Below are 11,801 nucleotides of genomic sequence, written 5' to 3' on the forward strand. Positions count from 1 at the left end.
TTTTGTTTGGGCCTACCGCTGATGATTCACTAGGTCTTTTCTTGCAGTCACCGGGATCAGTACCCCTACCCGAAACAGCACTTGCTGTTTGCTTCCATGAATCTCTTCTGGCAATATTTTTCTTTCGTATCTGAGCTTCTGCACCCTCAGAAACTAAGGCCAACTCAACTATTTGAGCATAAGTTCGGGCAACCCCCGGCTGTTTAGAAGCAACAATCACATCCCGGGCGATATGTTCATCCAGCCCCCAAATGAACTTTGCTTTCCTAGCAGCTTCAGTTGCCACCTCATCTGAGGCAAACTTTGCCAGTCGATCAAACTTAGTAGCATACTCTGTCACAGTCATACTACCCTGAGTTAACCGTATAAACTCTTCTGCCTTTGCTGCCTTAATGGACTCATTATAATACTTCTCATAAAATAAGGCCCGAAAGGTTTCCCAGGTCATGTTATTCAGATCATGGCCCTGAGATACAATCTCCCACCAAATACGGGCATCATCTCGTAGCATATAAGTAGCACACCTGACCCGGTCATTATCTTCAACTCGCATAAAATCAAAAATGGATGTTATCATACTCATCCATTGCTCCGCCTTGAGTGGATCAGCACCACCCTCAAACACTGGCGGGTTCTACTTCCTGAACCGCTCATACAATGGTTCCAAACGATTCCCTGCATCCGGTGGCACTACCAGAGGTGCCGGAGGATCAGGATTAAGATTTAGAGCAGGTTGAGCTCGCTGCTCTCTTAATTCTCTGATTTGCTCACCCTGTTGCCGAATAGTTTCTTGCATTGCAGCATATAACTCTTCCCAGTTAGGTGGTGGTAAAGGGTTCTCACCCTCACCGGCAGCCCCGAGCCCAGCTAGCTCGCGGGTACCCCTACCAGTCCGCCTCGGGTGCATAACTATACACCTGCGATCACATTCCAAGTAATAACAATGCTGATAAGTATTTCCATATATTATAATTCTTCCCACACCATTCCGATATCAACATAATTCAAATAATCAGGTAATCAGAAAATTAACAAGCTATCTTTTAATTTAAAGCTTACTAAACCATGAGTCGATCAGGTCCTTGCAGCCAATGTACATATCAAACCAGTCTTCAGGATCTAAAAACCTTGGCGCTCTGATACCATGTTGTAAAACCCTGTCCAACAGGGACGCCACGTGTGTGCAATTTAATAAAATACTAATAATTATATAATATGTAATTATATTAAAAGTGTGGGTAATTAAATTTTGATAATTAAAATTCAACTTTTAAACCGTTTAACAAAAGATAGATAATATGGACTACGGGGTCCCCCTGTTTTAAAAAAAATATTTACAAAATGGTTTCAAAGTATTTTACAACATAAACTTTATATTTCCAAAATAAAATCAAAATAGAGCATCCTGTTTACTGGGCTGACTACGGCTGGTATGTACATTGCTGCTGCAACCACAAACTCATGGTTGCTCAACTTTAGCCTTCCCTTTACCTGCACCATAAAGCACCCGTGAGTCACAGAGACTCAGCAAGAAAATGATCAAAACAATAATTGAAAGAAAAGTGAATATCAACTTGATCTTATGCCATCATGTTTACTCACTATACAATTTAATAAGCATTCCTTTAAACATTACACAGTCCTGGTACTTAATAAAGTACCCCTTTTTACCACTCGTCACATACGAGCTGAATATGTCACTATCGTTGCCCGATAAAGCAAACGATAAGTAAGAAACCTAACCGCGGTTTCAAGAGTAATTACTCATAACGATAATAACCGTTTCCAACCCTAGGTCATAACCTAGGCTCATTAAATAATTAATAAAAATCTTGATAATAATCAAGATCACTTCCATTCAACCAATAAACTTTAACCACATACGGTGCTTACCACTTTTCTTACCTTAATTCAGAAGTCAAGATATGGCCGACCTGGGTGGAAAAACAAGCTAGGCAATCCCGGTCCTATGTCACGACAATTGAAACACAATAAATACCTTAATTTAAAATTTCGGATTAAAACCCTAATTTAAAACCGATTAGACTTAGCCTTCACCAACTTTAAAATAATTCAAATAACTCAAAATCATTCAAAGGCACGTACTAGGTTCAACCCCGAGCCAAAACAAGGTTTAGAGAAAAACCCGAGAAATTTTCCCCTGCTGTAACCGGTCGACCGGTTCTGATACACCAGAACCAATCCGGTCGACCGGTTGCTGTCAGACCAGAAAATTTCTGGGTTTTCTTCCCCAGCTCGAACCAAAACCATTTCAGACCTAAATTGCATTTCCAAAACAGTTCAATATACCAAGTATAACATATTCAGCACATGATTTAATCACAATTCACCATTTAACTCAAAATCACCATCTCACTTGACAATTTGCACTAAACATCACTTTCAACACCAATTCAATTGAACAGCTATTAACCTCACTAAATTTTCATTCAAACAAGTTCCAATTCAACCCTAAGAACCTACCTTACCCTCAGTTTATACCCCAGCTCAGAATTCATTGAAAACCTTCACCAAAACCTAAACTAAACTCAAGAAAACCAATCAAGAGAAGAGTAGAAAATCATACCTTCACTTAGCTAGCTTCTAGGGCTTAGATTAGCTCAAGAGTGGCTGAAATAAAATGAATTTCACCTGGTTCCCAGCTGCTCCTATGGTTCGGCAGAAGGAGAAGAAGAAGAGAAGCTTGGTGTTGAGTTTTGAAAATGTTTTCTTGCCTTGGAAGGAAACTCTTTAAATAGGGTTTTCTTCTTTTTTTTTTTTAAAGAATAATAGGCAGCTTAAAAAAAAATGAAAGAAAAGTCAAAAAAAGAAAAAAAGGTTCCATTAAATTTGGTCATCTACCCCTCTCACATAATTTTTTTTAAAAAAACCTTAGGGGCATTTTGGTAATTTTACTAATTCCCCAATCCGACATTCTAATAAAATTCTAGCTTAATCCAGGATATTCTCAAAATAATTCTTTCATTTAATGTCGTGACATTACTAACCACATAGCTAAATTTCCACAATTACCGGGTCCAAAAATAACGTATTTCATTAAATAATTTCTCAACAATTTACCTAAGTAAGATCATAATCCTACTTCATTTCCCAAGTAATTACATATTTAATAAAATATGCCCATTTAAATATTATTTATTTTCTGGGATATTACAGGATAATTTTACCGTTCTCACCCCTCAACGTATTTTGCCCCTTAAAACACTTAGCTACCTATAAATGATGTTTAGTGATCTAAGAATTAGTCACTTAAACAAGAGCTCATCCATTTACTTCTATTTAGCTAAGCTCGAAGGGAATCATCACTTGACTTCTATACACCAGTAGAAGCTATAGATTCCATATTTATGTTCAGCACTCCCACTCAATCATACTATCATGTTCCCTAAATATACGTATCACCCTGACCCAAAAGTAGGCTTAACTAATAAATCAAAGAACATGAATAATACTCCTGAGTTGAGCCTAAGCATATCAGGATTTAGATTCTTTTAATCTTAAGATCAACTACTGATATTGACTTGGAAAGATATAACGGTAAGTTTATAATATCTTAACTAGGTTGCAATATCGGCCCAGTCCAATGTATACTCCATACATTCGAAACTAGTATACTTTACTAATGTCTTGGAAAGAACATAACACTTACTCCAAGTGTAAGTACACATCATCGCTGATTATCACATTAGTGTAAATCCAAAACACTGATGAAACAGGGACTTAGTCTTTTGATTCATATGATCACAATTACATTCCACTGTGTTGACGATACTGTAATTGTGAATAAACATATGATCTATACTTAATTGATTTTGTGTGTAAATGTAATAAACATATTAAACCATTAGCATGTAAAATTCATGCAAACATAAATCACTTCAAGTTTCTTATATTGATAACTAATTAGATTGTAAAGGGTTTTATTTAGGACACAAAACCCAACAAACTCCCACTTGCACTAACATAAAACAAAGTGTGCAAATAAGTCAATCTGATGTCTTGATCATCAGATCAAGTGTAGTATATTTGAATCCACCCAAACTTCTGGAAACTAGTTCATAAATACATTTATGAAACATCCTTTACTATATGCTTTACTCATCAAGGGATACTGAAATCCTCACTATTTTAAAGTACATTTGAATAAACAGAAGACATATCTCTCATATTTTAAAATATGGAATTGAGATAATACAGTGTAGACTTTTCTTCAGTAATATAACTTTCTGGTAATTTCGAATTTACAAAGTTATAATTCTTCTCTGGTAGAGCTTGAATTATTATAGAATAATTCCTCCACCCCCAAAGTAACCACCATCTCATAATTTTGAATGAGTTGGGAAGATACAAGGATAACTGATATATGTTCCTTAATATCTAATATATAGATCACTTTCATAAATCTTTCTTGAATATCTTCTAACGTTCCATATTTGATTACATCTCAGATAGCTCCCACTCAATAGCAGATGTCTGGTTAAATAATACTTTTAACCTCTTTATTGTTTGGAGAGTTATCTAGTTGTGACTTATTGTATTAGTCTGAAACTATAAGTTTCTTTGAAGACTAAGTCATTAACATAGCAGACTAGTATTTGAAGTGAAAAATACATGCCAGAGATTAAGTAATCAAAATTAAGATACCATAAAATTTTATGAGGATTAAGAAATCTAGGTTCAAGTCTTTCGAATAGACTGAACTAGAGTTCTTTTATCTTATTCTCATAATTCTGATAAGTTATATCTATCCACATGAATGGTTAGATTTGCTTTTCAGTAGTGTTCTTAAGTTCCTATCACAAGTGTTAACCTAATGAAGATGGATAAAGAATTTTTAAATTCTCCCACTCAATTAAGGTAGTGTGAAACATTATCAAAGAACTTTTACAGGTATCAATTTTTACTACAACAGTAAAACTAAATTGGAACATACAATCAAGATCAAGGATTTATACTGATAATAGCTAAATCATTATATTACTTCCATGTTTAAAGAAAATATGTGTTACATAGGGTATTGTGGAGTAAACTCCACCCCTAAGTTTATAGAGATTATGATCCACCCCTAAAGGTTATAAAGATCATGATTCTCTAAGTGTGATAGAGATTATGTGGAGTTGAATACAATCTAGAGTTCATTAGATATAAAAGATCGTTGAACTGCATAGTTTTCTTAACTTTTCTCCACCCCTATCAGATCAAAAGACCTTTTATTAAACAAATTCTTAATAATTGTATTAGAATTAACAATTATTAATAAACATAGAAATAATTTCTAGTGTTTATTTAATAGAACTCTATGAAGAGTTGTAAATATTATAGAATTTGCATCAATAATAAAAACACTCACACATACAAACATATAAATATAATGTGGTAATTGTGGTTTAAGATAAAGTAAATGAAGCTCAATCTCATAAATTGCAATTTGTTTGAATAGAAAATAAAATAAACTTTATTAATAATAAAAAAAAATGTTGCAACAATATGAGAAAAACAGGGATAAAAATCCCTAACTAAAATTCGAAATCCAAATTGTCTTTAAACTAAAACAATTAATTCAAAATTAGATAAATGAGCTTCATCTTCATCTTGGACGATCTTCACCCTTGGTCCAGCTTTTCGATCCAACTCATGAAGATAGCATCTGAGTTCAAGTAGCTTGGCCTATAAGAAGAAGAAACAAATAAACAAAGTTAGTCCAGAATCAATAATCCAATTGGATAATAATTCACTAAAACTCTTAAAGTTTATAGAAAGAAATACCTTGTTTCTTTGCAAGAAGTTTAGGACATTGGGGTTTCCAATGACCTTTCTCATTGCAGTAGAAACACTTTCCTTTGAGTGTATCACCAGAAGCAGCAACCTTTTTGTTTTTCATGGCTTTGGCACGCTTCTTGGTTTTTTCCACTTCTTCTTCGATTTGGATTTAGAAGCAGAGGCAACATTTGCTTCAGGTTTGACCGTCCCATTACAATTCCTAGAATTTTGAGGCTTACTCCCTTTCTTCTTGGGTCCTCCAATCAAATTTTCATATGTCTGAAGGTCATTGACTAACTCATGAAAGTCTATGTCCTTTTTATTCATGACATAATTTGATGTATAAGGCAGAAATGGTGGAGTCAGACTATTCAAGATAAGGCTTACTTGAGTAGTATGATCCATTTCAGCACCATGATCCTGGGCTTCTTGGAAATAACTTGCCATGAGGAGAACATGATCACGCACGTTTTGATGGGGTTCCATCCGTGCATTGATATATTTCTTAGTCGCGTCAAAGCGAGACTGAAGAGATGCCCTACCGAATAGCTCAGTTAACTTCGTCATTACTTCAGTAGCCTTTTCGGTTTTAGAAAACCGAGTTTTAAGGGTGTCAACCATGCTGGAAAGCATAAAGTATAGAGCTTTGTCATTTGCTTTCTGCCAACGCTCATACTTTTCTTTTACAGCTTTGGATGCATTGTCCCCCAACACTTATGGAGATGGCTCAGTTAACACAAACAAGGCACTTTCTCCTATGAGAGCAATATTAATGTTCTCATTCCATTTTGGAAAGTTAGATCCATTTAGCTTATTTTCGGTCAAGAGTGATAACATGGAATTCATCATGATTATACAGGATACTACAAAATAATAAATAGAAATCAATAATGGTTTAACACAAAATCCAATTCAGAAATTATAAGCACATAGCATGTAGGAATGATAAGAGAAAATACTAAAAAAACACAATCCTAAATAATTTCCAAGGTTTTCAACAAACTGATATTAGTGTCCCGTTTAGGCGAGAGTCAAAGCTATCATCCATTGAATAGAGTTGTCAGCTCATCTAAAATGTTAAACATTCTAGCAACCTTTTATTCGATCAAGATTGGAATCCAGCGTTGTCCCGTTTAGGCGAGAGTCAAGGCTATTCCATCTTATGAGCTTCTACCATTGTTTCATATTTTGCAAGTCAAATATGGTCGCCACCATTAGGGTGATCCATACCATATAAAACACTTACAAAGCTACTTATCTTTCGAGATTAAACGGTGCGAACTTGCTAATGAACGTTCCTCCATTAGGGAGGATTACTCACTAAAACAAACGCTATGTAAAACCAACAATGGAGATCGAATATCTTAATAATAATAAAGCTCATTCTTTAAAATGTATTTCTTTATTATTTTAATAAAATATATTCATTAAATACGAATTTAGAATTAAAATTCTAAATTAGAATTTAATTTAATATTTATAAAATTATACTTAGATGGTGATTGAAATAAATTGAATTATTTCCATCTTAGTAGTAATTTTGGTATATAATTATTAAAAAAATTAATTTTAGTTGTATTAATTTAAATCAATTTGCAACTCAAAATAAATTTTCATGAGAATATATTTATTGTATTTTGAAAAAGAAAGTATAAAACTTTATTTTCGAAATACTAAATAATAAATACTTAAAAAAAATACTTCAAGCAAAAATATCACCTATCTAAATATTCCTTTGACTAATTAATTCAATTTCTAATAATATATTTTAATTCATTTATTTTAAATTAATCAATAAATGAAAAAAATCATTGATTTAAGTTGGTCCAAGAATTAATTAAAATAAATATTTAATTTACAACTTAATCTATTTTTCAAGATAAATTCAAAATCATCTTGCATAATTAAAATGTAATTTCGAAATTGATTAATAAAATAAAAAAAATATATTTTGAAAATTATTTAAGTTGAAAAATTAAGTTTCAACTAAAAAAAAATAATTTTCTATTTAATTAAGTGTCATGAAAAATAAATATTTAAGTATCATGATGAAAATCAACTTAGATATTTAATTTTTCAATTTAATTAAATGTATTAAATTCAAGAAATAAATAATTAAGTGTAGAGAAGGCTTGATTATTAATCTCTAGTTTAATACTAGGAAAAATATACTTGAATAAATTGAACCAAAATTAATTATTTAAATAATTAATTTCACAATGTATAATATTTTCCTATTTAATATTAGAAATAATAAGTAGTTTGGAAATAACTATCTAGAAAATATCTTAATTGACTAAGTATCTTTTCAACAAAAAATTTGAAAAAATATCTAATTTAAGTTGCTATAGAAAAAATCTAGAACTTAAATATTTTCAAATTTAAATTTAATTAAATATCAAAAATTAAGTTGTAACCACTTAATTTGAAAAATATTCCATTTTAAGTTTAAAATTAACTTAAAAAATATCTTAAGAATCTTTAATAACTAATGCCTAGAATTCCTCAACTTAATTTTAAATTTAAATAAAATATTCAAATATAAGTTAGATAAGAAAAATCAGTTAAAGTAACTAATTTATAACTTAAATAGGAATATTTAATTAAATAAGCTCCATAAAGAATCTAGTTAGTTAAAATTATTTATTTAATTAAATACAAGAAAAATACAAATAGTTTGTCTAGAAATAATATCTAAAACTAAAAGTGTTTTTCTTAAAAATTAACTTTAAAATATTAAAATGAAAATAAATTTCATATATTTTAAAAGTTAGTTATGTTGCTAATCAATTTTATTAGGTTAAACTAATTTAATTAACCTAGCACAGTTATTCAAATCAGGCAAATGGGCCTTCACAATTGGGGTACCCACTTCTATTGGCCCCCAACTCTCACACAAGGCCCAAAAGAGAGGAATTTAACCTTAAATTAAATAACTGTTATTAATTGAATAGGTCCAAAAACTAAATGGACCTAAATAAAATCTATCATGGTGTGACATTTTATTTAGCAACAACCTATATGCATCTATATAATAAAATAAACATATAGGCTCACACAGGCACACATTTGGATGGATCCTATCATGTTGCTAGGTCATACAGAGATGAAAGAAGATTGTAAAATTTACCTGTTACAAATTATTTACTTGACCAATGGAACCATGAGTTAAAATCAGATCATTGGATCTGTCAACAAGTTAACCATGGCTATTTGCAATCAAGCAATAATAAGTTTTATAAAACTTACAAACAAGCTAAAACACATACTCCTGCAACAAGGTTAGCTGGATAGTTGGATGTAGGATTTATTTAATTTTAAATAATTAATTCGAAAAGTAATTAAATAATAATAAAAAAATATATATTTAATTTCAAATTAAAAAAATAAAATATATATATTTTCGAAATTAATAAAATAATATTTAAAATTAAACCTACAATTTTTAAAAAAATTAGGTTTCAACTAACCTAAATATCATTTAAAAATTTGCTAAATACTTTTAAAAATTTAATGTTATTTTATAAATTAAATATTCAATAAAAATAAAAAAGATAAATAAATATCTTTTTCAGATTTTATGATTTAATTTTAATAAATAAAATAACAAAATTTAAAAGTTAGCAAAATATCTTACTTTTATTTAAAATATCATGATTATAGTTATCTTATTTTAAATTTAAATAAGGTCAAATTATTTAGAAAAAAATTTAATTTAAAAAATTTAATATCTGACCTTCAATTTAAAAATAAGATAAGATATAATCAAATTTAAAAATAAGATAGATAATTAAGCAAAAAAGATAGATATTTACTATTTTCAAATTCAAATTACATTAATATCATGAATTAAATTAAAAAAAAATAATTAATTTAATTATGATATTTAGAATTGAAATAGGAATAGTAAATGTCTAAATACAAAACTACACAAAAAATCAGAAGTTAAATCCATGAAATAGCATGAAAAATCGAAGAAAAACAAAAAAATTGCGAGCTGTACAGCCCGCGCGCGTGCTCCTTGGTGACAGCCGAGAAAACTCGGCGGAACAGGGGAGCTGGCAAGATTTGCGCACGCGTAGGGGGGCACCAGATGAGGTCCGCGCGCGGATGAGGAATTCAGACAAGAAACTTGTCTGAATCCGCGCGCGCGTGAGAGTGCACAGCCCCCTTATCTTTTTTCGAATCTTCAAAAAATCATAACTAATTCAAATTAAGCCTAGAAACTCTTTCTTCACAATTAAGCCCTTGCTTAGTGAAAATTCATAAACTAGACATAGTCTAATTTTAGAATTATAATTGATTAATCAAAATCAATTAACTGAGTCTTACAAGTAGTATTGTCTCAACTAGTATGGGGACCATGTTGGGTTTTGTGCCCTAAATAAAACCCTTTACAATCTGATTAGTTATCAATATAAGAAACTTGAAGTGATTTATGCTTGCATGAATTTTACATGCTAATAGTTTAATATGTTTATTACATCTTTAAGTCCAGATCATATGTTTATTCACAATTACAGTATTGTCAACACAGTGGAATGTGATTGTGATTATATAATTCAAAAGACTAAGTCCCTGTTTCATCAGTGTTTTGGATTTACACAAATGTGATAATCAGCGATGATGTGTACTTACACTTGGAGTAAGTGTTATGTTCTTTCCAGGACATTAGTAAAATATACTAGTTTCGAATGTATGGAGTATACATTGGACTGGACCGATATTGAACTTAGTTAAGATATTATAAACTTACCGTTATATCTTTCCAAGTCAATATCAGTAGTTGATCTTAAGATTAAAAGAATCTAAATCCTGATATGCTTAGGCTCAACTCAGGAGTGTTATTCATGTTCTTTGATTTATTAGTTAAGCCTACTTTTGGGTCAGGGTGATACGTATATTTTAAGAACATGATAGTATGATTGAGTGGGAGCGCTGAACATAAATATGGAATCTATAGCTTCTACTGGTGTATAGAAGTCAAGTGATGATTCCCTTCGAGCTTAGCTAAATAGAAGTAAATGGATGAGCTCTTATTTAAGTGACTATTTCTTAGATCACTAAACATCATTTACAGGTAGCTATGTGTTTTAAGGGGCAAAATACGTTGAGGGGTGAAAACGGTAAATTATCCCATCTCGATGTAAATCATCTATATAGAAGCTCTTTGATCACAATAAGATTATAAGAATGGTTAAATGAGATAGCATATCTATATCGTGAAACATATAGAATGCTCTATATAAGTCTGAGAGTGCAATTATAAGTTCTAAGAGTGGATTCAACGAGGAATTAATAAGTAGGGATTTACTTAGTAAATTTAGTTCACTTATTGGAAGCTCAGCATATAGATCTATGGTCCCCATTCTAGTTGAGACTATGCTGCTAGTAAGACTCAATAATTGATTTGTAATTAATCAATTATAATTCTAAAGTTAGACTATGTCTAATTTGTGAAATTTCACTAAGGAGGGGTGAAATTGTAAAGAAAAGAGATTCTAGGTTTATTTATTAATTAAGAGACTCTATATGTCTAATTAATAATTAAATTAAATGACAATATTATTTAATAATCTATTTTAGTTATTAAATAATTGTTTTTGGCATTTAAATGGTTAGAATTGGAAAATTGACGTTTTTGAGAAAATAGAAATAAAAATTGTGAAAACTGCAAAATCCAAGTGAGGCCCGATAACACCTTGGCTGGCCACTTAGTGAGCTTTTTCCAATTAATATTTTCATTATTTTAATGCCAAATAATTACTAACCTAAACCTAGTAGTTGCCTATAAATAGAAAGTGATGGCTCAGTTCAAAATAACCTTTTTCTCAGAAAATCAAAGATTGCCTTTTCAGAAAAACTGAGCCTTCCACTTCTCTCTCTATAGCCGACCCTATACCTCTCTCTTTGCCTTTCTAGGCTTAATTTGAATTAGTTATGATTTTTTGAAGATTCGAAAAAATCGGAGCTGTGCTGAAATTTTCCTGCGATCGCGAAAACTGTCCGTACAGCTCACA

The sequence above is a fragment of the Cannabis sativa genome, chromosome 3, assembly GCF_029168945.1.
Source record: "Cannabis sativa cultivar Pink pepper isolate KNU-18-1 chromosome 3, ASM2916894v1, whole genome shotgun sequence".
In the NCBI taxonomy this organism is placed as follows: Eukaryota; Viridiplantae; Streptophyta; class Magnoliopsida; order Rosales; family Cannabaceae; genus Cannabis; species Cannabis sativa.